The following is a 27,044-nucleotide window of genomic DNA, read 5'->3' as shown; positions in this document are numbered from 1 at the left end:
GCGGCTTGCAACAATCTCTTCTCTGCACAACACCCTTGTGGTGCGGGGAGAGTTGCCAGGTCTGTCAGACGAGTTAGCCAGGCGTGGGGCTGAACTTACTGGAAGTGGGGAGGGAAGAAGCCGGAAGTAAAGGTGGGCATGCGCATGTCCCCCAGAAGTGATGTGGGCAATTTGGTGACGAGAGCCAGTTTAGTGTAGTGGTTAGGAGTGTGGACTTCTAATCTGGCGAGCTGGGTTCGATTCTGCACTCCCCCACATGCAGCCAGCTGGGTGACCTTGGGCTCACCACAGCACTGATGAAACTGCTCTGACCGGGCAGTGATATCAGGGCTCTCTCAGCCTCACCCACCCCACAGGGTGTCTGTTGTGGGGAGAGGAAAGGGAAGGCAAATCTAGGCTGCTTTGAGACTCCTTTGGGTAGAGAAAAGCAGCATATAAGAGCCAACTCTTCTTCTTCTTCAATAATCCCAGGGCTCTCTCAGCCTCACCTCCCTCACAGGGTGTCTGTTGTGGGGAGAGGAAAGGGAAGGCAAATCTAGGCTGCTTTGAGACTCCTTCGGGTAGAGAAAAGCAGCATATAAGAACCAACTCTTCTTATTCTTCAATAATCTCAGAGCTCTCTCAGCCTCACCCACCTCACAGGGTGTCTGTTGTGGGGAGAGGAAAGGGAAGGCGACTGTAAGCTTCTTTGAGCTTCCTTCGGGTAGGGAAAAGCAGCATATAAGAACCAACTCTTCTTCTTCTTCAGTGGGAGTGACACTCAATTTTTTGGTCAACAGTCTATGGTAGAATTACTTTCTTAATATAGAGTTTTGACCAAAATCTAGAGCATCATTCCCCATGTCACCAAATACTGGGTGATGTAGACATGTCATGTCTTATTTATTTTTTAATATTTATTCATTAGATTTATAGGACTGCCCCTCCCGGCCCAGCCGTCTCGGGGCAGTATACAACAGCTTAAAAGCACCAGAATTAAAACCAAACCAATTCACACATTAAACCAATATCAACCTTCCTTGCTTCTGGGCCTCTTCACTTTGTTCACCCACGTTGCTCTCCCACATTATAAGCCCGGCCCAGATATTATGAGGGGGAGTATTTCAAGTGGGGAGGGTTCCTGATGTCCTGGCAGCCCAGCCACAACCAAACGCTTGGAAGAAGAGCTCCAATTTGCAGGCCCTGTGGGAGTTTTGACAGGGCCTGTGTTTCCTCTGGGAGTTCATTCCACCAAGTAGGGGCCAGGACTGAAAAGACCCTGGTTGAGGCCAGGCAAACTTCTCCCAAGCCAGGGACCACCAGCCTGTTGGAATCGTCTTCTTGCCTGTTTGGGAAAGTAATCCCCCCTACTTCCTGGGTGGAGGGGCTCCACATTGGGGGATGCCCCATCCCCTTAGAGGTGGGCTAGGCTGAGAGAGTACAGCAAGCTTCCTTGGTAGGAGTGGGGATTCCAACCTGGATTTCTTAGATCCTAGTTGGATGCTGTAATCGGTATACCACGCTGGCTCTCAGATAGGCTGCACAGACATAGATTTCCACCCTGCCACCCCATACCAACTTCCCCTCTGTCTGTTATCTACCTAGACCACCAGTCTTTCTGAACAGAAGAGGCAATCTACAGAGGGTGGATCTTTAAATTGAGGAGAAACTCTGATGAAGACAGCTTCCTTTTCCCATTCCCAACTAGGATGTCCTCCCACCCCAGATGCAGCTTCCCAGTCCAAACTAGATTGCTGAGAAAACTACACTTCCCATCAACCCGCGGGCTATTCTGGAACTGGTTTTTCGTATGCCACTTTTGACCACCCAAAGGAGTCTCAAAGCGGCTTACAATTGCCTACCCTTCCTCTCCCCTCAACAGAGACCCTGTGAGAGTTGAGGCTGAGAGAGCTCTGAGAGAACTGTGCCAGGCCCAAGGTCACCCAGCTGGCTGCATAGGGGAGAGCAATGTGAGTGAATGAAGGGAAGAGGCCCAGAAGCAAGGGACGCTGGTATTGTTTTAATGGGTGAATTGATTTTGGTTGTTTTTAAGCTGTTTTAAGGTTGTACACCACCCCCGGATGGCAGGGCCGAGAGGGAAGGTCCTATAAATCTAATTATAAATTAAAAAATTAAATCCCCGTTCTCCAGATCAGAGGCTGTGGCCCTTAACCACAACACCACACTCTCAAACTGATTTTAAAAAATGGGGACTCCATGGCTTTCCCTTACAGGAGGGCACAAGAAAGAAGACAGACAAACCATGAAGACTCCTCACTGTCAGTCTTCAAGCAAAGGTTGGATACACACTTTTCTTGGATGCTTTAGGATGCTCTGGGCTGATCCTGCGTTGAGCAGGGGGTTGGACTAGATGGCCTGTATGGCCCCTTCCAACTCTATGATTCTATGATTCTCTGATTCTAGGTCTACCTAGCTTAGTTGCTGGCTTCTGGAAACAGGATTTTTTCTAAATCTCTGCATTTATAGCCTGTGGAGGTCAGCGCTGGATCCCTTCAGGTAACGCAGGCAAGCAAATCCAGAAGCACTGCAGATAATCCCCAAAGCAGACAGGGAGCACATTAAATGCAGCCCCTTTCTGAAAGCCATTCAGGCGTTCGGTCTCAGCCCTCTAAACCAGCCTCATTGTTTACGATGTAACGTCCATAATTGCTCTTGAGCCACAACGGACGTATTCTGGTGCCATCTAGCTACCTTCTAAGGTAAAGACGGCGGATCTCCAGTGGGATGTACCGTCGCAGACGGGATCCACGTTTATGCTCAAGTGAAGTGGGAGATTTGATGGTGGGGAAGGAGCACTATTTATTATGGCTCCCAAGCCCAAGCTGTCTAGTGATTTCTTTCCGTAATATTTTGTCATTCATTTGTCATCCTCCCTCTCATGATGTCCATCGCAGATTTCTCCTTTGTCTGGAGGTCTGTCCAAATGTGTATCATGCTGTACAGCAGGGGTGGCCAAACTGTGGCTCTCCAGATGTCCATGGACTACAATTCCCATGAGCCCCTATCACCATGTGCCGCTATACAGCATAGTCTACACCAGGGGTAGTCAAACTGCGGCCCTCCAGATGTGCATGGATTACAATTTCCAGGAGCCCCTGCCAGAGAACGCTGCCAGAGAATGCTGGCAGGGGCTTATGGGAATTGTAGTCCATGAATATCTGGAGGACCACAGGTTGACTACCCCAGCTATACAGCATCATCCACACTTTCACAGTGGTACTTTGGGTGGTGGCCGGGAATCTCATAGGACAGGTGTGGCCAAACTGTAGCTCATGGGAATCATAGTCCAGATGTCTATGGACTACAATTCCCATGAGCCCCTGCCACCATGTACTACTTGTACAGAATAATACACACTTTCACAGTGGTGCTTTTGTTAGCGTTGCCAGCCTCTGGGTGGTGGCTGGGGATCTCCGAGGACAGGGGTGGCCATGCTGTTGCTCTCCAGATGTCCATGGACTACAATTCCCATGACACTATGCAAGCACGGCCCATGGGAGCCCTGTTCAAGGGCATGGATATATTGGATAGGAAGGGCACATCCAAGGGAACATTCTTATGTGGGCGGGGATTCAATAGCAAGCCTCAAAGAAAGACTAAAACCATTTTTCCCAACCATAGAAGTTCAAGGGCGGGGCATACTTTCTCCGACATACTTGCAAGAAGATGGCTGTGTAGCCTGCACATTTTGTGGACGTTGTGTGAGAACAAACACAGCTCACTTTCCAGTTGGAGCTTAATTCCAACCTAAATCTGTAAACCTCTAAGTGGTAATAAATAAAAGGCTAAGGGCAAGTTGGGAGGAGTTAGGGCGGGCGCTGTCCGGGATAAAAACTCGGAGGGGCGAGTCTTGAGTATAAAAGAGAACAACCCTATTTTTGCTTCCTCGCATTCCTATTTGTTGCCTTGGGCTTTAAAGGCATGTCCCCACTCTGGGCTGTGGCTCAAAGGAATCCTCCAAAAACTGGAAAGGTGCCTCTACAAACTTGGAACATTTCCAGGTGAGTTCAGTTGTTCTGATGAATTGGAGACCACAGCTGGGTTTGTGCCATTACAGGGTAGAACACTTAGAATCATAGAGTTGGAAGGGGCCAGACAGGCTCCAACTCAATGCAGGATCAGCCCAAGCATCCATGAAGGGAGATCATCTAACCAAGGAGGAAGTTAGGGTTGCCAGCCTCCTGGTAGGGCCTGGAGATCTCCCAGAATTTCAACTGATCTCCAGACTACAGAGATCAGTTCCTCTCAAGGAAATGGGAGCTTTGGAGGGTCAATTCTATGGGGTTATGCCCTACTGAGATTTCCCTCCCTCCTCAAACTCCATCCTAAGTTAGCACAAATCTCCAGGAATGTCCCTACCTGGAGCTGGCAGCCCTAGAGGAGCTGAGATGCTGGATGGTCTCTGACAATGAAGAGATGCCAGTCAGGAGGAGAGCCAAAGGGTGAGTGGGAACGACTGAAATAATTCTCCCCTTAGGTTTGCTGTGCCCACGTTCAGGCTGCCACCCCCAGGGGACTAGAGCTCTGGAGGGTTTTGTAGTGCCTGGGGGACCATCTCCCCTGGCACATCATCTTCTGGAGGTCAGGGGCACCCTCACAAATAGTCAAGTGGGGGGGGGGGTCTGCCATGGGAGAGAGGAGTTGGAAGAAAATGTCCCTCTCCTCTACCTGAAAAGCAGGTTCTGTTAGGGTAAGCATTGTGCACAATTTTCCACAAGCACAAATTCCCAGAATTCACTTACACTCTTGTTTTTTTTTTTTAAAATTATCCTTCCTCTCCTCTGCACTTGGACTTCCTTTGCGGGTGGCTCCGCCTCCAGCAGCAGCCATTTTGTGGCTTCCGTCTCAGGAGCGGTTTAAGGATTTGCGGGGCCTGTTGCACCAGAACCAGTTTAAAGATAAGGGTGTCACCCCAAGTATTCTTAAAGAGGAAAAAGGGGGGGGGAGGAGAGAGGCTATGGCCTGAATCCATGGGGGAGAAGACACCACGCAGCCCTGTTCCTTCTGTGGAAGCCATTTTGTGGCTGTTCCCTGTATGAGGATTCCACAGAATCAAAAAGGCTGTGAGCCATAAAGACTGTGCATGCGTTGTAAACCAAGATTTCTGTCAGACTCAGAAACATAGAATCATAGAGTCAGAAGGGACCTCCAGGGTCATCTAGTCCATCCCTCTATTCAATGCAAGAACTCACAACTACGTGCCCACCCGCAGGGAACCAAGTTTCATGCCCAAGTAATCACTCCACCCAAAAAATCTCCATAATCCAGCTTGGCCCAAAGGAAATGCACCTACCATCCCACAGTAACCTTCTCCTACACCCTTCTCTGAAAACGAAAATGGCCCAGATATTTCAGAGCCCAAAAGAAGATTGCTATTTAGATCCGAAACCTGTTTGGGAGGCTTCTCTTAAAGCACAAGGAAGCGTGGAGCGTCACAAGCGGTCACCCCGCTATGAATCCTCAGATCTGCATACCATTGAAGGATAACAGACAGTTATTAATGTGCTGCATATGATATAGGCTTCTTTAATTTCACGGGAAGGGGGGGGGAACCACTTTCCCTCCAGGGCCGAACGTGACGGTTCTTATTGCCAGGCGCATAACCGTGGGATTACCGATACTCTGAATGTCTGTAATGTCGATTTCTTCCCCCCCCCCCCCCACCGCTAAAATATTATCCCCGAGGCATTACAAGGCTCATTCATTTCAAATCTGGTGATTCAGGTTGTTGCATTGCAGCTAACGGGATTTCCAGCAAGCAGGGCTGCGAGTCTAGGAGCTTGCCGAGATAAGAATGTGCATGGCAAATGAGTTTGATTGATGGCAGGTTACCGCGAGATGAAGTGGGACAACACACTTCGCAAATGCCAGATAATGGTAATCGGTTGAGAACAGGGAAGGAGCAGACCTCATTATCGGCCGGGCGAACTGTAGTCCGGAGTTAGTGGCGGCCTGGATAAATGGAAGCCCTCTCCCACCCATAGAGCTTCTTGTGGCGCAGAGTGGTAAGGCAGTCTGAAAGCTTTGCCCATGAGGCTGGGAGTTCAATCCCAGCAGCCGGCTCAAGGTTGACTCAGCCTTCCGAGGTCGATATAATGAGTATCCAGCTTGCTGGGGGGTAAACGGTAATGACTGGGGAAGGCACTGGCAAACCACCCCGTATTGAGTCTGCCATGAAAACGCTGGAGGGCGTCACCCCAAGGGTCAGACATGGCTCGGTGCTTGCACAGGGGATACCTTTACCTTTACCTCCCACCCATGTTTCGTCACCGGCTCTTGTTATCCTCCTTGGCTCATGAAAACTGTCTGGGCTGCATTCATATGCCCTCGGATGTTGTGCTGTTCTTGCACTACGGAAGTCAGACAGCTCATGCATTGTCCTGTTTTGCCCAGGAGAATCCGGGCATGAGTGACAGATGCAGCACAACAGAAGTCAGTGGAAGGAGCTCCAGTTAAAGCTAATGCACAATGTGGAGCTAAGTGGGCCAGTTAAGCACAGTCGTTTGGATCCACAGAACTGAATGGGTTTATTGTATCGCCCCTAGCGATGCAATCCCTTATTGGCACTGATTGATTCCACCTTGCCGTCTTGTGCTGCTGTCATCTCAATTCCCTATATCTTGGTTTGCCTGATGACCTCAGGTTTCATGCTAAGCAGGGTCGACCTGAGTCCGTTCCACATACAGTGGGTAATGGACTTGCAGTGCATTTTCACCATTCCAGCTGCAAAAGCACATTGAATGATTCTGTGAATCTCTCTTACCCCGGAGGGACGGACAAGAACCAATGGGATGAAATTAATTCAGAAGAAATTCCGTCTAAACAGCAGGAAGAAGTTCCTGACTGTTAGAGCAGTTTCTCAGTTGAACAGACTTCATCGGGAGGTGGTGGGTTCTCCATCTTTGGAGATTTTTAAACAGAGGCTGGAGAGCCATCTGACAGGCTGATTCTGTGAAGGTTCAAGGGGGTGGCAGGTGACAGTGGATGAGCAAGAGGGTTGCGAGCTGTCTAGTGCAAGAGCTTTGGACTACATGACCCAGGAGGTCCCTTCCAGCTCTATTATTCTATGATTTTATGAATCTGCATTATCCAGCATGTGTGATAGGACTTTTGGTTAGTACTTAGATGGGAGACAGCCAAGGAAGCCCACAATTACTACATGAAGATACGATGTGGCGAACCACTAACATTCATCTCCTGCCTTGAAAACTCTATGGGTCATGGCAAGTTATCCGTAACTTGAAGAAGAAGAGTTGGGGTTTATACCCCACTTTCCCCTCCCAGATGGAGTCTCGGTGGCTTATAATTCCCTTCCCTTCCACTCTCCACAACAGGCACCCTGTGAGGTGGGTGGGGTTGAATGAGCTCTGATATCCCTGCTCTGTCAGAACAGCTCTAATGGTTCTGTGATGAGCCTAAGGTCTCCCAGATGGCTGCATGTGAAAGAGGAAGGAATTGCTTTAGAATGCTTTGGGCTGATCCTGCATTGAGCAGGGGGTTGGACTAGATGGCCTGTGTGGCCCTTTCCAACTCTATGATTCTGTGATTCTGTGAATCAAACCCAGCTCGCCAGATTAGGAGCTGCCACTCTTAACCATGACAACAAACTGATGGTACTTTCCACGACCATCTTGCATAGGTCAACGAAGTTATCTTTTGGTTAAATACTGGCCTCCTCTTTTCTTCCCAGGAGACTCACGCCAGTGCGGGAACTGCTGGACTCAAAAGATACTCCAGAATCCATGCCTAATTTTACATGCATGGAGGACACTATTCACATGCGTGTCCTTATACGCGACCAATTTGTTAAACAGCATGAGGAAAACTTCCTAACATTGGGCTTTTCTGAATTTTCCTAATTTGGAAGGTCCTACTTCTTGGGGGTGGGCATTTGAATCTATATTACAGTGGTCCCCAACCTTTCTGAGGTTGGGGACCGGCAGGGCATCGGGGCGCGGCCTGTGGCCCGCAACCGCACGGGCCACGCCCATGCATCGGGCCGCGCCCGCGCATCGGGCCGCACCCGCACGGGCGCGGGCCGGCCCGGCCCTGATTCCCTCTCCCCGCCCTCCCGCAGTAAGAAGATTCCTGGGTTGCAAGCTTGCGGCCTGGGAAGTTTTTTACTGCGGGGGGGGGGACGGGGAGAGGGAGCCGCGGCCCGGCGCCATGGCCTTTGCGGCCCGGCACCGGGCCGCGGCCCGCAGGTTGAGGACCACCGCTATATTATACTCATTTATATCCAGCATATCTCCCTGCAAGACTGTAGGGCGGTTTCTGCATGAGGACTCTGCCTCTGGACAGCCTCCGGTTGCTGGCCGGTTTTAGAGCCCCCACCACATGATGTCGTCTGCATTCCGAGGCTGTCCAGGGTCTGGCTTGAGTTTTGGGCAGATTTGCTTCTGGATGAGGGAAATTGGCAAAACTGGACTTGTCACCTCCTATCGCACTTCTCATCAGGGAGCAACCAGGAGCAAGCCCGTATGGAGGGGGGAAAGCATGATAGTCTCTGTAGTGCTGTTCCATGCTTGCACCTGCCTTCTCCTCTCCATAAGTTTATTTTTTTAATGGCATGGTTCATGTTGCTGTGTGACTGTAAAGCTACTTTCTCATTGGTAAAATAAAATATTCTTTAAATTCTCCATGTTTTTTTTTTAGGATCAGGCAGGCAAAACCCAATCCCATTTGTGTTTTCTGGTGGTGGGGAATGAATGGAGTAAGGGGAGTTGGCGCATGATGTAGCAACCCTCTCCTGATCAGCCAGGCATCTGTGTGCTTTGGTTTTAAGCCCACTGTTTATACAAAATCACTCTTTGTGGTTCAGTTACCATTTCCAGCCTCTCACGAATATACCCAGACATAAATAGAGCCCGAAACAGCACAAATCCCCAAAAGGGAGGGGAATGCTGTACTGTTCTGGCGTTTCTCTGTAGCGAAACAGAAGTGTTAATTTTTAAAATTAAAAATGGTTCTGTGTTGTGGCATTACTGCACAGCAATGTGGAAGTGCCTTTCTTTAAAAAATGGGGGGGGCTAGAGGGGGAAGTAAGTTTCACACCATGAGAGAATTGCTGTGCTGTGATTGGTGGCTTGCTGTGATTGACAAGCCGAGGAGCAGGGGGAGAAGTTGGGCTTGTTTTCCCTTGTAGCCTTGTTGGGATGCAAAAAGCCACCTCGAGGCAGTGGGAAAATGCAGGAGGGGGTCTCCTGTGAGGAGGTATGCAAATGCGCGGCTTAAAACCGCACGTTGCAAGCAGGAGGCAGCGTGAGGTTTGTGCCTCTGTGCGGAAACAGTCTCGGTTTTTATTCTGGACATAAACCAATGTAATATTGAATCGACCACTAGAGGGGGCAAAACACATGCAGAGCAAACACTCCTCCACAAGTAACAGTAAGTTAGGAGGAGAGAAGAATGCAAGAAAGCCTTTTGACATACCACATGATTTCCTTTAAAAAGAGCAGGCCAAAAACTGGAAGCTACGGAGGGGCATTTTAGGGTTGCAACTGGGCAATCCTAGAATCATAGAATCATAGAGTTGGAAGGGGCCATACAGGCCATCTAGTCCAACCCCCTGCTCAACACAGGATCAGCCCTAAGCATCCTAGCCCCAAACACCTCTGTTAGGTGTTCCTATCCATTATTGAATGTCTGTGATGGGAAATCCACATCCAAGTCTCAGCCGTGACCCTCATCGTCCCCCATTAACCTACGTAATTCTAATTGTAGTGTTCTGCAACCAGCGCCCCAGAGCAGACGCAGAGAAAATGTCCGCCGAACATAATTGCTGCTATTTCCAACCGAACCTCCAGGCGATCCTCGTTTCCCCCATTTGTTCTTCGTAATGGGAATGCACTTAGCCAGCCGCCCCCCTCCTGCCCCGTTCCCGATTTTCCTCCATTTGACGAAAATCATCTTCAGCTGCTACCGAAACAGGGAGGCCCTCTAGGCCGGCGGGCGAAGGAGCCAATGTCATTGGGAGGGCTTTGAAGGAAGCAGGAACTTGTTTCCTCCGAGCAACAGATTATAGGCGCATTAAGCAACAATTACTATAATGGAAATTATTGAAGCAACAAGGTACTGCACAAGCTGTGTACATCTGGACCGCTCAAGTGCTTCTGCAAAGAAGGGTGAGGAGAAAGAGTGCTGAGGCTGGGATTTTTTCCCGGGCAGAGCCTGTAAGCCAGGGGTGGCCAAACGGTCGCTCCCCAGATGTCCATGGACTACAATGACCATGAGCCCCCTGCCAGCAGGGGCTCATGGTCATTGTAGTACATGAACATCTGGAGAGCCACAGTTTGGCCACCCCTGGCCATTCCTAACCTGAATTCTAGAACTGAAGGTTATTCTTCTCATTCAGCAGTGATTTTATAGTCCCGTGGCTTTATTTCACATTTCTGAGTTGATATAGAAACTCCTTAGCTTTACCATCCCTCACCGGTAGAGCATCTGCTTGAAATGCAGAAGGTCCCAGGTTCAGCCCTTGGCATCTACAGTTGAGAGGATTGGATAACTGGCGAAGTGAAAGGCATCCACCAGAGGCCCTGGAGAGCAGCTGCCAGTCTGAGCGGACGATACTGACCTTGATGGACTGATGGTGTGATTCAGGAGAAGGCAACTTCATGGGCTTTGGAGGAAGGGCTGTGGGTCTCTGATCCAAGTACTATACCAAACTGGCCCTTCCCCTTTGCAGCTTTCATTGCTTAGGGTTTCAGTTCATAGGCATGCATTTTTTTTAATTTAATTTTTTAAAATTAATCTGGCAACTGTTCTCCAGACCTGTTGCCCTTGCCCCCTCTTATTCTGTAGACCTCGGATAGGTTTAGAACAGATATACTATAAGTAACTCCTTAACTCCGACCTAGATGGCCCAGGCTAGCACTGTCATCAGATGTGGGAAGCTGGTTGGTGGTTAGTATGTGCCTGGAAACTAAGGAGATTTGGCTGGTTGGTATTTGGATGGGGGACCACCAAGGAAGTCCAGGGTTGATACGCAGAAGCAGGCAATGGCTAACCACTGCTGAACATTTTGTGTCTTAAAAACCCTACCGGTTCATCATAAATTGGCTGTGACTTGACAGTATTTCCCACCATCGAACTAAGAATGAGCCAAATCTAAGGGATCCCTGGTCAAGCCTGGGAGTACCCAATACAGATCTGACAGTTTGGCCCAGGACTGTACCCAAACAAAAGCACAGGGCAACCATGACAGGGTGTAGATTCCTCTTTTGGATTTAATTCGTTCATTAAAATTGTGGCTGTATATCATCAACTGTAGAGCCTCTTGTGGCGCAGAGTGGTAAGGCAGCCGTCTGAAAGCTTTGCCCATGAGGCTGGGAGTTCAATCCCAGCAGCCGGCTCAAGGTTGACTCAGCCTTCCATCCTTCCGAGGTCGGTAAAATGAGTACCCAGCTTGCTGGGGGGTAAGCGGTAATGACTGGGGAAGGCACTGGCAAACCACCCCGTATTGAGTCTGCCATGAAAACGCTAGAGAGCGTCACCCCAAGGGTCAGACATGACTCGGTGCTTGCACAGGGGATACCTTTACCTTTACCTTTTATCATCAACTGTTACCTCATTACTACTCAGGAAGGTTCTGATTTACAAGACAGGGCTTACTCTCTCAGGATCTACTTTATCCATGCTTCTTCCTCCAACAATTTCAGTTTTTTCTAGTTTTACCAATGTCTGGAGAAACCCACCTTCCATCTTTGAGATTTTACATCAGCCTGCAGTATCTCAGAAAAAGGGATGGGCACAAACCAGTTAATGAACAAAAGTTCATTGCAAGTTTTGCACGGTTCATGATTCATGAAGCGATGGTTGCGGATGTATAAGCTGCAACAAACGCCACCATGAGCTTTAATGCAGTTCTTGGTGGTTCACGAAGAGCAAAAAACAGAAGTTTAAGTGGCGCAGAACCATTTAAATCCCTGCTTTCTGCTCACCGACTCTCAGCTGTTTGGTTTAAATGGCTTGGAGCCATTTCACTTCCAACTTCCTGCCGTCCGCAGCTTCTTGTAGCCGGCAGAAATCTAGGGGTGAAAGGGCTGGGAAGCAATCTCAGGTATATGCTGGCCACCAAAAGCTGCAGTGAGCAGAAAGCTGGGGGTGAAATGGCTCAGAGCCATTTAAACGCCTGTCTTCTGCTTTGCAGAATGGGGAGCAGAAAGCAGGGGGTTAAACTTTAAATAGTTCACGATCCCATACAAACCAGTTTGGTTTGTGAACCCACCTCCCAGTGTGTATTGGCTCATGATTTCATTCATGGTTCGTCCATGAGCCACAAACCAAATTGCAAAAATGCTGCTTGTGCCCATCTCTACTCTGAAAAGCGCAGCTATACAACTGTTCTCTCTTGTGCCCTTTCAATTAAGGAGATGAATGCAGAAATTATAACTTGAGACAATTAATTGTCCCTCCACTACCAGGCAATGTTTAAAATCCACAGTGAAATGTAATTAGCTCTAACAATGGTTGGGGCGATTTGAAAGCACCTAGCTAATAGAAGAGTCAACAGCTTTCAAAAGCTAAACAAATTATTCCAGGGAATGCTTGTATATTAGAAATAATCTCTGTGTGTATGTTTAAAAAGGGGGGGGGAGGACTCTACGGTGGTAGATTTTTAACCCTTCATAGCAGGAGAGATTCAAGGAAGCCCACTTTTCTAGAACTGCAGACCAGACACTATATTGAGCTAAAACTAATATGGTTATTGAGCATATTCCTATTATCTAGAGCAGGGGTAGTCAACCTGTGGTCCTCCAGATGTTCATGGACTACAATTCCCATGAGCCCCTGCCAGCAAATGCTGGCAGGAGTTCATGGGTATTGTAGTCCATGAACATCTGGAGGACCACAGGTTGACTACCCCTGATCTAGAGCACTGGTTCTCAACCTTCCTAATGCTGCAACCCTTAAATACAGTTACTCATGTTCTGGTGACCCCCAACCATAAAATTACGCAAGTGTTCTTTCACAGAAATTAAACCAAAACTGACCAATGGTGTGAAGATCCATTGCTCAGGATTGTATATAAATTGTTTTTTCCCCCCTCTGGATTTTCTCAGTTCAGTTCTGCCTCTTGCCCCACCATGCCGATCTCGCTCTTTTCCTCTGCTCCAGACAGACGAACGCTTTATCTCGATCTACCCCGCAAGGCTGTTGTGTGGATGCCCCCCCCCCCCGGGCCAAGCTGCTTGGCCTGCCGCAACCGCTGTGAAAGGGTCGTTCGACCCCCAAAGGGGTCCTCCTGACCCCCAGGTTGAGAACCACTGATCTAGATTATTGATAATAAATAATCAGGGGCAAATATTTTGTTTTTATATATCTCAGTGTTGGAAGCAACCATCCGGGTCATCTGGACCAATTACTTACCAATGCGGGCATGACAGCAATGATATCCCAATAGAGCAGGTATCCAATAGATAGAGCAGGTATCCAATAGATACATTGGATATATAGAGCAGGTATCCAAGCAGGTATCCATTGTCGTGAGTAATTAAGGGCAGCATCTTCTCACTTGTGGCAATGCTTCTATGCTTGGGTAGAGAAGGATGGGGCAAGCAACTATTCTTTTTTAATTATTTCTTTTCACAACTGGGAAAGTGTCTGCTATTCATTACTAACCTTGACATTTTTGTTTCTCTATTGTTTTTGTGAACTACAACTGAACTCAAAAGGACAGATTAGTTGTTTTAGCAAAGACTTACCATAATGCATGCTTTGGATATTATGCCGAAGTTTTCTAATTTGCCACTCATTTGCTTTTGCCTTCTGTCTGTACTCTTAGGATCCTTGTTCCACTGTGTCTGAGGAAGAGTGCATGCACTCGAAAGCTCATGCCTTGAATAAACCTTTGTTGGTCTTAAAGGTGGCACTGGATTCAGCTTCTGTTGTGCTTCAGACCAACATAGATACCTACTTGAATTCTTCTCCATATGCTAGAGACCGTTCCCCCACTATCCCTATTCATCCAGCAGAGCTGAAAAACATGTCCGCCCCATCCTTCAAATGTCATCCCTTTATGTATCAGAATATTATACTTGTATTATCACACAGATGTCTCCCATGTAGAGATCCCCAACTCTTTCAAAGTCTTCTGATAGCACAGGGTCTCCAGACTCCTCACCAGATGTATTACTCTTGGTTGGACACAATCCATCTTATTGATATACTAGCTTCAAAGCCCGTTCCTAAGAATGGGCCTTGAAAGGGTTCCCTCCCCTGCCCCCTGGCCAGGCAGCTTAAGGTGGCTTTGGGGCTCAGCTGGCAGCCAGATTGTGGGTGGGTGGGGGCTGAATAGAATCATAGAATCATAGAATCATAGAATCATAGAATCATAGAATCCTAGAGTTGGAAGGGGCCATACAGGCCATCTAGTCCAACCCCCTGCTCAACGCAGGGTTAGGCCTAAGCATCCTAAAGCATCCAAGAAAAGTGTGTATCCAACCTTTGCTTGAAGACTGCCAGTGAGGGGGAGCTCACCACCTCCTTAGGCAGCCTATTCCACTGCTGAACTACTCTGACTGTGAAAAACTTTTTCCTGATATCTAGCCTATATCGTTGTACTTGAAGTTTAAACCCATTACCGCTCTTTAGCAGGTAGCAGGCCGGGAGGCCCTCGTTAGCAGGCCCACCACGACCCTTTGCCCAGGGCCCTCTCCCCTTACCTTCTGCTGGCTCCAGCCACTGAGGCGCATCTGAGAGCAAAGAAGCTAGAGTCCAGGGATGGAGGGTGGGAGCTGCAGGAGCAGGGCCAAACAGGGTGCACCCTGATTGGCCCTATTCCAACTTGGACAGCCGGACATGTTCCACCCCCAGGCTGTTTCACAAATATATAGAGGAACCATGGATAAGGATAACGAAAAACAACATGAACTGTTTTAGGGTTGTGGTTGGAATGTCCCACTAAGGCTGGAAGACCTAGATTCAAATCTCCACCTTGATGTTGAACCTTGCTGGATGACCATGGTTTAGTCACATTCTCTTAACCTGCTACATCTCACTGCATTGTGGATGCCACCTGAGATCTTTGGAGGTAGGGTAGTATAAAAATGCACAGGATATCTAGTTCAATTCTTCAGTCCAACAAACCCAGAGAGCAGTTTTGATTTCTGTTGTCAGAGTTTCAATATGCAGAGAGGCTAGAGCATTAGGCTGCTTAAAGAATAAAATATATTTTATTCAGAAGAAGAGATGGTATTTCTTCCCCCTCTTTTCACTACTTGAAGGAGTCTTAAAGTGGTTTACAATCCCCTTCCTTTCCTTTCCCCACAACAGACACCCTGTGAGGTAGGTGGAGTTGAGAGATCTGTAAACAAACTTCTCTGTGAGAACAGCTCTAACAGAACTGTGACTAGAATGTCACCCAGCTGACTGAATGCGAAGGGGTGAAGAATTCAAGATAAGAGGCCACCACTCTTATCCAGTACACCAAGCTGGCTCTCAGGCAAACAACTATGTATAGAAAAAACAGATTTTTTAAAAAAGGTGTAGCAGTCTAACTGTTCTGTTCTTTTTCATTCAGTCTGCTGTTGAGGCAAGCAGGGAGGAAGTATGCTCAAAAGGAGCAGGAAGTCTTGGTTCCTGATCTATCTATGCTAAGTACACCACTTCAACGCCCCCTGCAAGACACTCTTTTTATTATACTCAATCATGTGCACTGCAGACCTTGCATATTCTAAGAGGGGCTTGGAGAGCAGAGCTTGGGAGGTACAATTTAACTGGCTGGCTGGATAGTATGGCAGGAGTTGGTCCTTCAGGCCCCTTTAGGACCTGAAACACTTTAGGACCTGAAGAACTTAGAATTGTGCCCAGAAACGGTCAGATAGGCAGGCCAACCAGTGGTGAGAACGAACTCCTCATAAATAGAGCTGTGATTATTAGCCTGCCAATTACCACTTCGGAGAATTGCTTGGCACTTTATGCCATCAGATAGTCACAGAGCCGTGTTTTTAATTAGCCGCAAGCATTTGCTGTTTATAGCGCATCACTCCTCTAAGCAAGGTCGTTGCCACTACAGTTGCTCATGCCCTATGAAACAGAGAGACCTGGTCGTTAAAGAAAGAAAAACTGAAGTCAGGACTGGCGACGGGCATCCCTTCATGCAGGATCAGACCCAGAAAAGGCGAGGTTGGCCGCTGGCCAGGTGTCCCACTGTGGCCACCCACCCCTGCAAGCGGTCTTCCTTTTCTAGCTAGAGAGGCCATATACCTGATTCAGGTGAGCATCTCCCTGTTGAAGACATAGCCCATATTGTCCTCCTCCCCATGGCCTTAAAAATCATATAAGAAGCAGAAATGATGCTGTTCAATGTGCCAATGTCTAATCTGGACAGAAGTCTGAGTGTGGAATGTCAACGAGCAGTTTTGAAACTCCACGCTAATGCCATAGAGTTTCTAGTGCTGATGCCACATTGGCACACAGTGAGAGATTAGATCCACCCCTTGCCCTAACTCTGAAGCGAACAGCGATGCCAAGTCATGGCGTAGCATTCCTGTCCCTGCTACTCCTTAGTAGGACAGTATGGAGACAATGCCATGACATCACTTCCTGCGTGAATCCAGAAGTGACATCATCACGTTCCAGAGAAGATCTAGGATTTCGCCGACATTTTATGGTAAAACCATAGAGTTTGGGGTTATCCTAGAGCATCACCATGATACAATGATGTCAGAGTCATTCTGATATATATGTCCCTGTTGTGCTCGCTTCGGCAGCACATATGTACTAAAATCGATATGTCCCTATTCCCCAAAAGCTTTCGGGGGTTGTAGGGCTGGTCTGAAAACCCCAGGAAGACATTGATGACAGCAGAATTAATTTCTTGCAGATGTCGCTGCAATTTAGCTGAGAATTTGTTAAATTGAAATGAAAGGGGAATAGGAAATAAATAGAACGGGTAACCTCCATTTTTTATCCCTGTCTAAACTGTCTGAACCACCATAGAGCCAGCATGGTGTAGCAGTTAAAGAGTGGCAGTAATTTGGAGAACTCCTCCACATGCTGCCAGCTGGGTGACCTTGGGCTAGTCACAGCTCTCTTAGAGCTCTCTCAGCCCCACCCACCACACAGACCAGTTGTTTGTAAGTCGCTTTGGGATACTTTGGGGAGTGAAAGCCGGGGTATAAAAAAAATCAGCTCTTCTTCTTCCTCTCCCACGTTGGCGAGTTCCACACATCAATTGCATATTCTAAAAATCAATACTGCCTGAATTTATTTTTGTCCTAAATCTATTTCTAGCAGTTTCTAAGGTTCTCCAAGTGATTCAGGCCTCGTACTTGAGACTGATTTGGTTTGCTGGCCATGTATTTGCTGACCAGGTGCCCAAATTCAGAATCGGAGAACTTCTTGTTTAAGCCATTAGTTAAAACACAGCAAGATCCCCCCCCCGCCCCTCCTTTTTATTCTTTTTTCTTTTGCTGAGTGATACAATCAGTATCTGGGCCACAATGGTTCATTAAAGGCTAGACTTTATTACATATCACATGCTTTCTGCTCTTCACACAAACTTATTATAACAACCCTGGGAAGGTGATCTTTTAAAGCACATTAGACTAATGTTCCTGAAACTCCAGCTAATGTAAGTTTTATTGAATCGCTGTACCCTTTCTTATTTTTTTTTTTAAGGTCACCTAATGATTTGCTCCGATAATGGATTTGGTGAGAGAACAAGCAAAACAAATGGCTTATCGAGGTACCCGTGAACTTGAGATACGTTGAGAGCTACTGAGATTTATTAGTATTGCTATAAATAAAAAGTCCAAAAGGCACATTTGTCTATGCTGCCGCTATTATAAAATGAAGGCTTTGATATGAGGCCAGTGGTAAAGTCCCCGATCCTGCTTATCTACGCATGAAAGTACAATGGAAAAAACAGAATCATAGAATCATAGATTTGGAAGGGGCCATACAGGCCATCTAGTCCAACCCCTTGCTCAACGCAGGATCAGCCCTAAGCATTCACATAACTGAAAAATCTTTTCTTGTTACAGTGGGCTTCCCTGGCCAATCTTAGCTCACTCTCAGATTTGGCCTTTCTGATGATTGATCTACAGTGCCTAGTAACCTGTAGGTACTCTTCTTTAGAGCTCTGTCCTTCCCTCCATTTCCTGAACATCTCCCTTTTCTTTCTTAGTTCTTCTTGAAGTTCTCTGTTCATCCAAATAGGCTTCTTAGAGCTCCTGCAGTGTTTTCGTCTTTCTGGGATAGTCATTGATTGAGCATGCAATAGCTCTTGTTCACCACACTCCACATTTCAATCCACCACACTCCACATTTGGTGCTTGCTCCCTCTTCGTATTGAGGTTTCTTTCCTGCATATCGACATTTCCCCATCTCCCAGATTGCTCAACTGCTGGGAAGCTAACGGTTGCCAACTCCCCCGGCACAAAAATGCCTGAGATGGAAGCAGCATAACGTCTTCTTGTCCTAAGACTAGATGAAACAATCCATTTCCCACCTTCCTGACAGCAAACACATGAGAGCCAGTGGGGTGAAGTGGTTAAGAAAGATGCAAGAGGAAAGGTTGAGGAGGGTGCTCGGTCTGTTTAGCCTAGAGAGAAGGCGATTAAGGGGTGATATAATCTTCAAGTACTTGAGGGGCTGTCATATAGAAGATGGAGCAGAATTTCGGTTGCCCCAGAGGGTGGGTTGAAATTAATTCAAATGAATTTTTGGCTAAACGCCCGGAAGACATTCCTGACAGTTAGAGCTGTTCCTCAGTGGAACAGGCTTCCTCAGAATGTGGGAGATTCTCCTTCTTTGGAAGTTTTTAAGCAGAGGTTGGAGAGCCATTGGACAGAAATGCTGATTCTGTGAACGTAGAAAGATTGTAAGTGTGTGGGCAGAAGGGATTCGGGGTGCTTGGCTCTTGGGGCCTTTTTTTTTTTTGTAAGCTCAGGGATCTTCACTATGGGATCTTTTACCAGCTGATCATTGAAGTAGGAGTTTGCTCTGATTTAAGAAAAGGCGTGCAGCCATCTTGGACCATGTGGCTGCCAGGTGAGCACTGAATTAGCAATAGGAATTTGTAACGTCTTAAGAAAGACACCTACTCGATATGTAGTAGTCAAACTGCGGCCCTCCAGATGTCCATGGACTACAATTCCCAGGAGCCCCCTGCCAGCGAATGCATTGTAGCGAATGGAATTGTAGTCCATGGACATCTGGAGGGCCGCAGTTTGACTACCCCTGAGATAGAGTATGTCGTAGCAGAAGGACAGAAGGATTACATTTCACCGAATTTATTTTGACTCTCTTGCATAACTCTGTGCTGTGCTAAAGATATGCTTATAAACCTTGTTCCCTTAATAAATCCTTTATAAATTTGAAGCTGATAGGGCTCTCTGACCCAAACAGAGCTCCCCTATCTCAGAAATGCTCGTCTAGGGCAAGGGGAAGACCCAAGGTCAAGGGAAGGGGCTTCGCAAGCAGCAACTTCACTGTGTACCTTGCAGTAAATTGTCCCTATGGTGTTCCCATGGGGGTGTGGGCAAGGCGGGATAGGGCTTGCAAAGCAGGCCTGTTCCATCGCATCACACTGAGCATAACTGTAATACACCCTTTTTGGCTGGGGATTCCCTAGGCACCCATTACCCGTTCTCAAATCCATTCGGCAAAAAGAATCTGGCTCAAAACATCAGCCTTTTATTTGCAAGGAGACAGCTCCAACATCAAGACCTTCAGCTAACATGCAGACTGGAAACTAAAACGAGAGCTCCGTCCAATAGGACGAAGCTAAACTGCACCGATTTTTAAGGAGGAAGCAGACTGCTCAGTTACATATATAAATATATAATATACATATCACAATAAATAATACTAAACATATACATAGGTGCCTACGGAGAGGCGTAAAGGTAAAGGTATCCTCTGTGCAAGCACCGAGTCATGTCTGACCCTTGGGGTGACGCCCTCCAGTGTTTTCATGGCAGACTCAATACGGGGTGGTTTGCCAGTGCCTTCCCCAGTCATTACCGTTCACCCCCCAGCAGCAAGCTGGGTACTCATTTTACTGACCTCGGAAGGATGGAAGGCTGAGTCAACCTTGAGCCGGCTGCTGGGATTGAACTCCCAGCCTCATGGGCAAAGCTTTCAGACGGTTGCCTTACCACTCTGCGCCACAAGAGGCTCTTACGGAGAGGCATAGAGGCCTTATTTAAAAGGTTGACAAAAACCTTGGAAAGCATAGAAAAAGCGAACCAGTCGATAAGCTCCAACAAAACAAAAGTCTTGGAAATTTTTAAACAGAGGCTGGAGAGCCATCTGACAGAGAGGCTGTTTCTGTGAAGGCAAAGGGGTGGCAGGTTACAGTAGATGAGCGATTGGGATGTGAGTGTCCTGCATAGTGCAGGGGGTTGGACTAGATGACCCAGGAGGTCCCTTCCAACTCAGTGATTCTATGATTCCTCTTTGGACAGCTAGTTTGGAGAGGCTCTGTGGATTCGTTGGGGAACGGCCATCGAACGCTTCATCCGGATGCAACTGGGAATGCCCTCTCCCCTCTCCTCTGCAAAACCCTAGTCAAATAGCTTGTAATCCATTTGGGTTTAGCCGTGTTTGCAGATGACAAATGCAGATCAGCCTGTGGCCTGTCGTAATGCGTCGGTGAAGAAGCTGAAAGTGGGATTTTTTCCCCGCCAAAGGGAGGTATTTAAACCTCTCTGCGTGGAGGACAGGACTGTTGCGTGGAGTGGCAATAAAGCTAAATGCAGCTGGGATTAAAATCCTCCTGCTGCCAGATTCCCCTCTGCTTGCTCTTTGAGGAACCCATAATGGGCTCACTGACAGCTGCTGAAACTACATCGATAAAACACTTCATGTTATTTCTCTCTCTTTTCCTCTCTCTCTCTGTCTGTTTTTAGTACCTTGTGTTCAGCAAATAATAGGGGGAAATCTCATTCTCCATCCATATCCTGTTCTCTTAGGAAACCATTGCAAGGACAATCAGATCTTCGAAGACACTGGCAATTATTAAAATAAGAACCTCAGAAGAAACTTGCTGGATCAGACCAGTGGTTAATCTAGTCCAGCATTCTGTCTTACACAGTGGCCAACCAGTTCCTCTAGAGCAGTGGTCCCCAACCTTTTTATCACCGGGGACTGTTCAACGCTTGACAATTTTACTGAGGCCCAAGGGGGGGGGTAGTCTTTTGTTGAGGGACATCACCGCCACCTGAGCCCCTGCTCCACTTGCTTTCCTGCTGGCAATCCTGACTTCCTGCTGCCTGCTGGGGGGCGCTGCCAGCAGCAGCTACACAGTGCCACACCGAGGGGGAGCCCCAGCCATGGCAGCCGCTGGAGAGCACCAAAGGTGAGCCGGTGGCAGAGTGGCAGGGCAGCCACTGAGGCAGCATCTGGGGAGGAGGACGAGGAGGAGCTGCGGCCTGGTACCAACTGATCCACGGACCGGTACCGGTCCCCGGACTGGGGGTTGGGGACCACTGCTCTAGAGGACCAGCAGCAGGGTACAGCGACTGAGGTCTTCCCCTAATAAGAACCTCAGAAGAGCTCAACTGGATCAGACCAGCGGCCCATCGAGTCCAGCCTCCCATCTCACACAGAGGCCATCCAGTTCCCCTGGAGAGCCAACTACAGGGCATAGTGGCCAAGGCCTTCATAAGAACATCAGAAGAGCCCAGTTGGATCAGACCAGTGGCCCATCTAGTCCAGCCTCCTGTCTCACAGAGTTGCCAACCAGTTCCTCTCTAGCAGGCTTTCTCTATAGCTGGTTTAAAAGGTCTCAGGCAGGGGTCTTGCACATCCTCTACTGCCTGGTTCTTCCAACTTGAGATGCCCAGAATTGAACCTGGGATCTTCTGTGAATCAAGTAAGCGCTCAGCCCTTGAGTAACAGTGAGAAACTTCTCAGTCTCAGTTCTGTTAGATCTAAGAGGTATGCACAAACATACGTGGCTGTCTTATACTGAATCAGACCATATGTCTGCCAGGGATTGAACCTGGGACCTTCTGCGTGCCAAGCAGATGTTCTACAGTCAAGCCAAAGACCCCCACGAGGACTTCTGCAACCCAACAATGTCCCAAACTGGGGAGAAATGATATCCGTCTTTTGTTTCTTCTTCCAAGCGTTCAATGAGCCTTGAACCTTCCCCCAAGTCATTTGCATCTCCTGTAATTTGTCACAGCTCTGATTTAAACCTCACTTCCTACAGCCAAATACTTCAGAACCTCTGGGAGACGTCAATTGAATTCAAGTTTGTTTGTTTTTTCTGCCTCCTGTCTTCACAGATTTCGGGGAGCATTGGATGAGGGGACCTTTCAACGGCGGCTAGGTAAGTCACCCTTGGTTACATTATTATTATGTTGTTGTTTTTTGGACAAATGATGTGACGGTATTGCTGGTTTCTATTGGATGACTTCCTGTGCATGTTGCCTTCTCTGTAAGGGATTCTCTTTGTTCAAGGAAACAGATATTTTTGGCGATGTTTCCACCACGTTGTCGTCTAGCGCCGTTGGGTTTCCGCTGCCAGCACCTGTAAACCATGAATAGTTTTAGAGGTGTGCTAAATAGAGTACTGTAAAGAAGACCTGCACAATTTGTGGACTCTGTGGAGGGTCATCCGTTGTCCAACTTGAAAAGTCTCCGGGGTTTGACCTCCAATTGCAGGGGCGCAAGAGCTCTAACCCAAATTTACGAGATGTTGTGAGTGACTAATGGGATATGTTCACTTGGGGAAGGGAGTTAGAAGCCATAAAGGCTGTCTGTGAAAATATTAAGCTTTGGGGTAGAGCTACCCAGTATGCTGATTGCTCTTTTGGATTGGGTATGTGTGGCTTGGAAAAGAGTAGGGCCAGAAGAGATAGGATAGCTGTGTTTAAATAAGGAAAAGGTAGACCTGTTGAAGAGGGGGCCATCTTGTTTACGGAAGCTTTGGAGACAAGGACTAAGAGTAGTGGGTTCAAATGATGTGAAAGGAGGTTCCAGTTAAATATTAGAAAGCATTTTCTGGAGGGGAGGGCTATTCGTAGATGGGCTATCTACGAACGGTGGTGGAGTCTCCTTTGTTGGAAGTTTTTAGGAAGAGGTTGGATGAGCACTAGTCAGGGCTGTGTCCCTGAGAAGGTGAGGGTCTAGACCGAAGGGCACTTTGGGGTTTCTTCCAGCTCTCTGTGATTCCAATTCCTCCAAGGAGGAAAGCTCCTCTATACCATATCTGGAGGGTGCATACATTGAAAAGTCAATTCATCAGTCTTTCTCCATGTACAATACAATCATCAGATAGGCACCACACTGAGGGTTAGTTGCAACTAATTTTGTACTGATAAGCAATGAGTCTATTAAATCCACACTCTTGATGGGCAGGATCAATAGTAGGTAGGGATGCCAGGTCAAACCGGGCAACTGGAGGCAAGGCGGGGAGTGGGGACATGAGGGTAGGTGGGTGGATTTGGTGTCAGTGACATCACGGACATTGCTGTGTTGCCTCACGGTACAACCTCAAAGTGACAATGGTTAGCTCCAGGAACCATCAGACACTACAGTGATTTCTAGAGCTACCTACTCTAGAAACCATCTGACATCATGGCAATTTAGACACCACAGTGATTTCTAGAGCTACCTACTCTAGAAACCATCAGGCATCATGGTAATTCAGACACCACAGTGATTTCTAGAGCTGCCTACTCTAGAAACCATCAGACATCATGGTAATTCAGACACCACAGTGATTTCTAGATCTACCTGCTCTAGGAACCATCAGGCATCATGGTAAGCCATAGGTCAACTGCAATTTGATGCAGCTTCCCACCAGCAATGAATTATTGGTTGAATTTGAATATGCAGAGAGAACATTGAATTGGCTTAACTACCTCGCTAGCTGTTGTCTACAGTCATTCTCTTGTCAGTTCAACTGTTCTGAAGGCGAGCATGGAGAAAGTACATGAAAAAAAAAACAGGAAGTCTCTTGTTGAGCCAACAGGACACTGGAGGAAATAATTTGAAAATCATCTCAAGTTCCTATTTTATCTACGCGAAATATATATATCATCTGCTGCCCCCTACGGGGACACCCTTTGTATTCTGCTCAATTATATACCCTTGCATATTTCACCCAGGATGAGAATACAATCAGAGCCTTGGGTTGAAATCCACCATATAGATCATTGGATGATCTTTGGCCTGTTACTTCATTAGAGCCTAAATGTCTTCACAACATAACTAGACATGAGTCCAGTAACAACTCAGAGACTGTCAAGATTTTCAGGGTATGAGATTTCAACAGTCTCCCTTCATCAGATTCCATGGATTTCCACTCCGTGTGGCTGAATGTAGTACCTTCCCTAAAGATAGTTTGAAATGTACCTCTGCATACTAACACCCTTGGCTTCCTTGGTGGTCTCCCATCTAGAGTTCTAACCTGGGCCAACCCTGCTTAGCTTCCAAAATCTGATGAGCTCAGGTTAGCCTGGGCCATCCAGGTCAAAGCCAAAGACATAAGGAGATGGATTTGCCATGCTTGCCTCAACGTAGGAATACCCGGGACTTCCTTGGAATATCCTGGACTTCCTTGGTCGTCTCCCATCCAAATTCTAACCAGGGCTGACCCTGCTTATCTTCGCTTCCAAGATCTGATGAGACTGGGCTAGCCTGGGCCATGGAGGCCAGGATAATCACCACTTAAATCATGCCCTCCAACAGAATACGCAGATTGTGTTTTTGAACTCCCTGTTCTACCAGAAGCAAAATTGACGGCCAATAATTGTTCAGGGCTCTGTTCCTTGGCAGAGCTGCTAAATATGTATCAGTGAGGCAATCTCTTTTCTTTTTTTTTTTTTAGCAAGATGATTCACCTTCCGAAAGCAACAACTGCAAATATGATTAATATCTGTTCTCTCTGGGTCGTTTATTATAGATAGCTCCTGCCCGTGCTGCCTAGGCCAGGATCCAAAGAGGGGCGTGTGATAAAGTGAAGGACTATACAAATTGGATTTTTGCTTGGCTGATGACCATTCCCATTACCCACCTGAAATTGCTTGAGCCCTGCAGACCATAATGTGCTGAGAAACCATTCCAAAATCGGGGGGTTGCAGGCGGGGAGGTCGTAGGAGGAATACAAGCCGGACTGTCCCAAAACCCTAATAATATGATTAACAATTATTTCGTCTTCTTATTTTTTCCCCCATTGAGTGCGCCTCAAATAAATTTATATAGGAATGCAAGATGAGATCATAGATCGATTTGACACAGGGTTGCTTATCCTAACTGCCTGTGGATTTCCAAGATGCTAAAAACTTCCCAGGTAGCTACGTAAATTAGGGGAGGTTTTCTCAACCAGGGTTCCATGAAACCCTGGGGTTTCTTGATGGCCTTGGAAGGGTGTCCCCAATGGGTGGGAGGCAATTAATGTTCTATATATTTTTAAAAATTGTTAAGCATTTATTGTATAATACGAACATATGTGGTCGTGTTGACCTGCCCCCCCTCCCCAGTGGCCAATGATGGGCCTGGAGGGGGTGGGAAGGGGAGGGGCCCAGGGTGGGCGTGTCCACAGCTCTGCTTCCCAACCATATTCTGCACGATTGTGCCACTTCTGGGGGTTCTCGAAACCTGAAGAATGTTCCAGGGGGTTCTCAGTGGTTAAAAATTTGAAAAAGGCTGCTGTAGGGAGAACACACATTATGGCAGGGTTTTTGGCTGCCATAGCTATCCTACATAATATTATCTGAAGAGGAGGCAATTGGGTTAAATGTAAAAGAAAAAATTACTTTGGAAAGACAGAAGCATTCCCCCAGTATCCCCGATCCTTCATATTTCCCGGTAAATGGGGAATGTTGTTCAAACAAAGACCGTCTGACTCCAAGACCAATTAGCTGTTCTGACCAAGAAGGAATATCAGGGCTCTCTCAGCCTCACCTACCTCACAGGGTTTCTGTTGTGGGGAGAGGAAAGGGAAGGTGACTGTAAGCTGCTTTGAGACTCCTTTGGGTAGAGAAAAGCGGCATATAAGAACCAACCCTTCTTCTTCAGTAATCTCAGGGCTCTCTCAGCCTCACCCACCTCACAGGGTGTCTGTTGTGGGGAGAGGAAAGGGAAGGTGACTGTAAGCTGCTTTGAGACTCCTTTGGGTAGAGAAAAGCGGCATATAAGAACCAACCCTTCTTCTTCAGTAATCTCAGGGCTCTCTCAGCCTCACCCACCTCACAGGGTGTCTGTTGTGGAGAGAGGAAAGGGAAGGTGACTGTAAGCTGCTTTGGAGACTCCTTTGGGTAGAGAAAAGCGGCATATAAGAACCAACCCTTCTTCTTCAGTAATCTCAGGGCTCTCTCAGCCTCACCCACCTCACAGGGTGTCTGTTGTGGGGAGAGGAAAGGGAAGGCGACTGTAAGCCGCTTTGAGACTCCTTTGGGTAGAGAAAAGCGGCATATAAGAACCAACCCTTCTTCTTCAGTAATCTCAGGGCTCTCTCAGCCTCACCCACCTCACAGGGTGTCTGTTGTGGGGAGAGTTGAATGTAAACCGCTTTGAGACTCCTTCAGGTAGAGAAAAGCAGCATATAAGAACCAATCTTCTTCTTCTAATCCCTGCTTATGCATGACTTCTCCACCGGCCTGGCCTCCTCCCAGTTGTGGCCTGCTTTAGGGCATCCAATGCCCTGCAGCAAGGGAATGCTATTTTTTTCAACTTCCCTTTCCTGCCACAGGCACCGTTGGAGCCTTGTCCAGGCCCATGCACACAGGAGAACGCCTTCCTGGAAATAAAACGTTGAATTGCTCTAGGTTGCTCAGCAATTATGAGCTTGAACTGAACGTGGAAAAACAAGGACAGAAGCCTGACTACCAAATGTAGATTGGTTAGATCTATCATATTTCCAGTAACCACCTATGGCTTTGAAAGAAGAAGAGTTGGTTCTTATATGCCACTTTTCTCTACTTGAAGGAATCTCCAAGCGGCTTACATTCGCCTGCCCTTTCCTCTCCCCCCCAACAGACACCCTGTGAGGGAGGGGAGGCTGAGAGAAGGAGGAGGAGGAGGAGGAGGAAGAGGAGGAGGAGGAGTAGGAGGAAGAGGAAGAGGAAGAAGAGTTGGTT

At 47.5% G+C, this 27,044-nt stretch overlaps 1 protein-coding gene across 1 annotated transcript in view; it reads left to right on the top strand.

Moving 5' to 3' along the window:
* TENM4 (teneurin transmembrane protein 4) overlaps window positions 1–27,044 on the top strand; it is a 1,513,397-nt gene that overhangs the window by 117,134 nt on the left and 1,369,219 nt on the right. Inside the window, exon 2 of the mRNA XM_077341303.1 lies at window positions 22,245–22,288. The gene's annotated coding sequence lies outside the window, so the exon portion shown is untranslated. The remainder of the gene's footprint in view (window positions 1–22,244; window positions 22,289–27,044) is intronic.

The sequence above is a fragment of the Paroedura picta genome, chromosome 6 (genome assembly GCF_049243985.1).
Source record: "Paroedura picta isolate Pp20150507F chromosome 6, Ppicta_v3.0, whole genome shotgun sequence".
NCBI lineage: Eukaryota > Metazoa > Chordata > Lepidosauria > Squamata > Gekkonidae > Paroedura > Paroedura picta.
The sequence above is the reverse complement of the archived record's forward strand: the minus strand, read 5'-3'. Positions and strand labels throughout refer to the sequence as shown.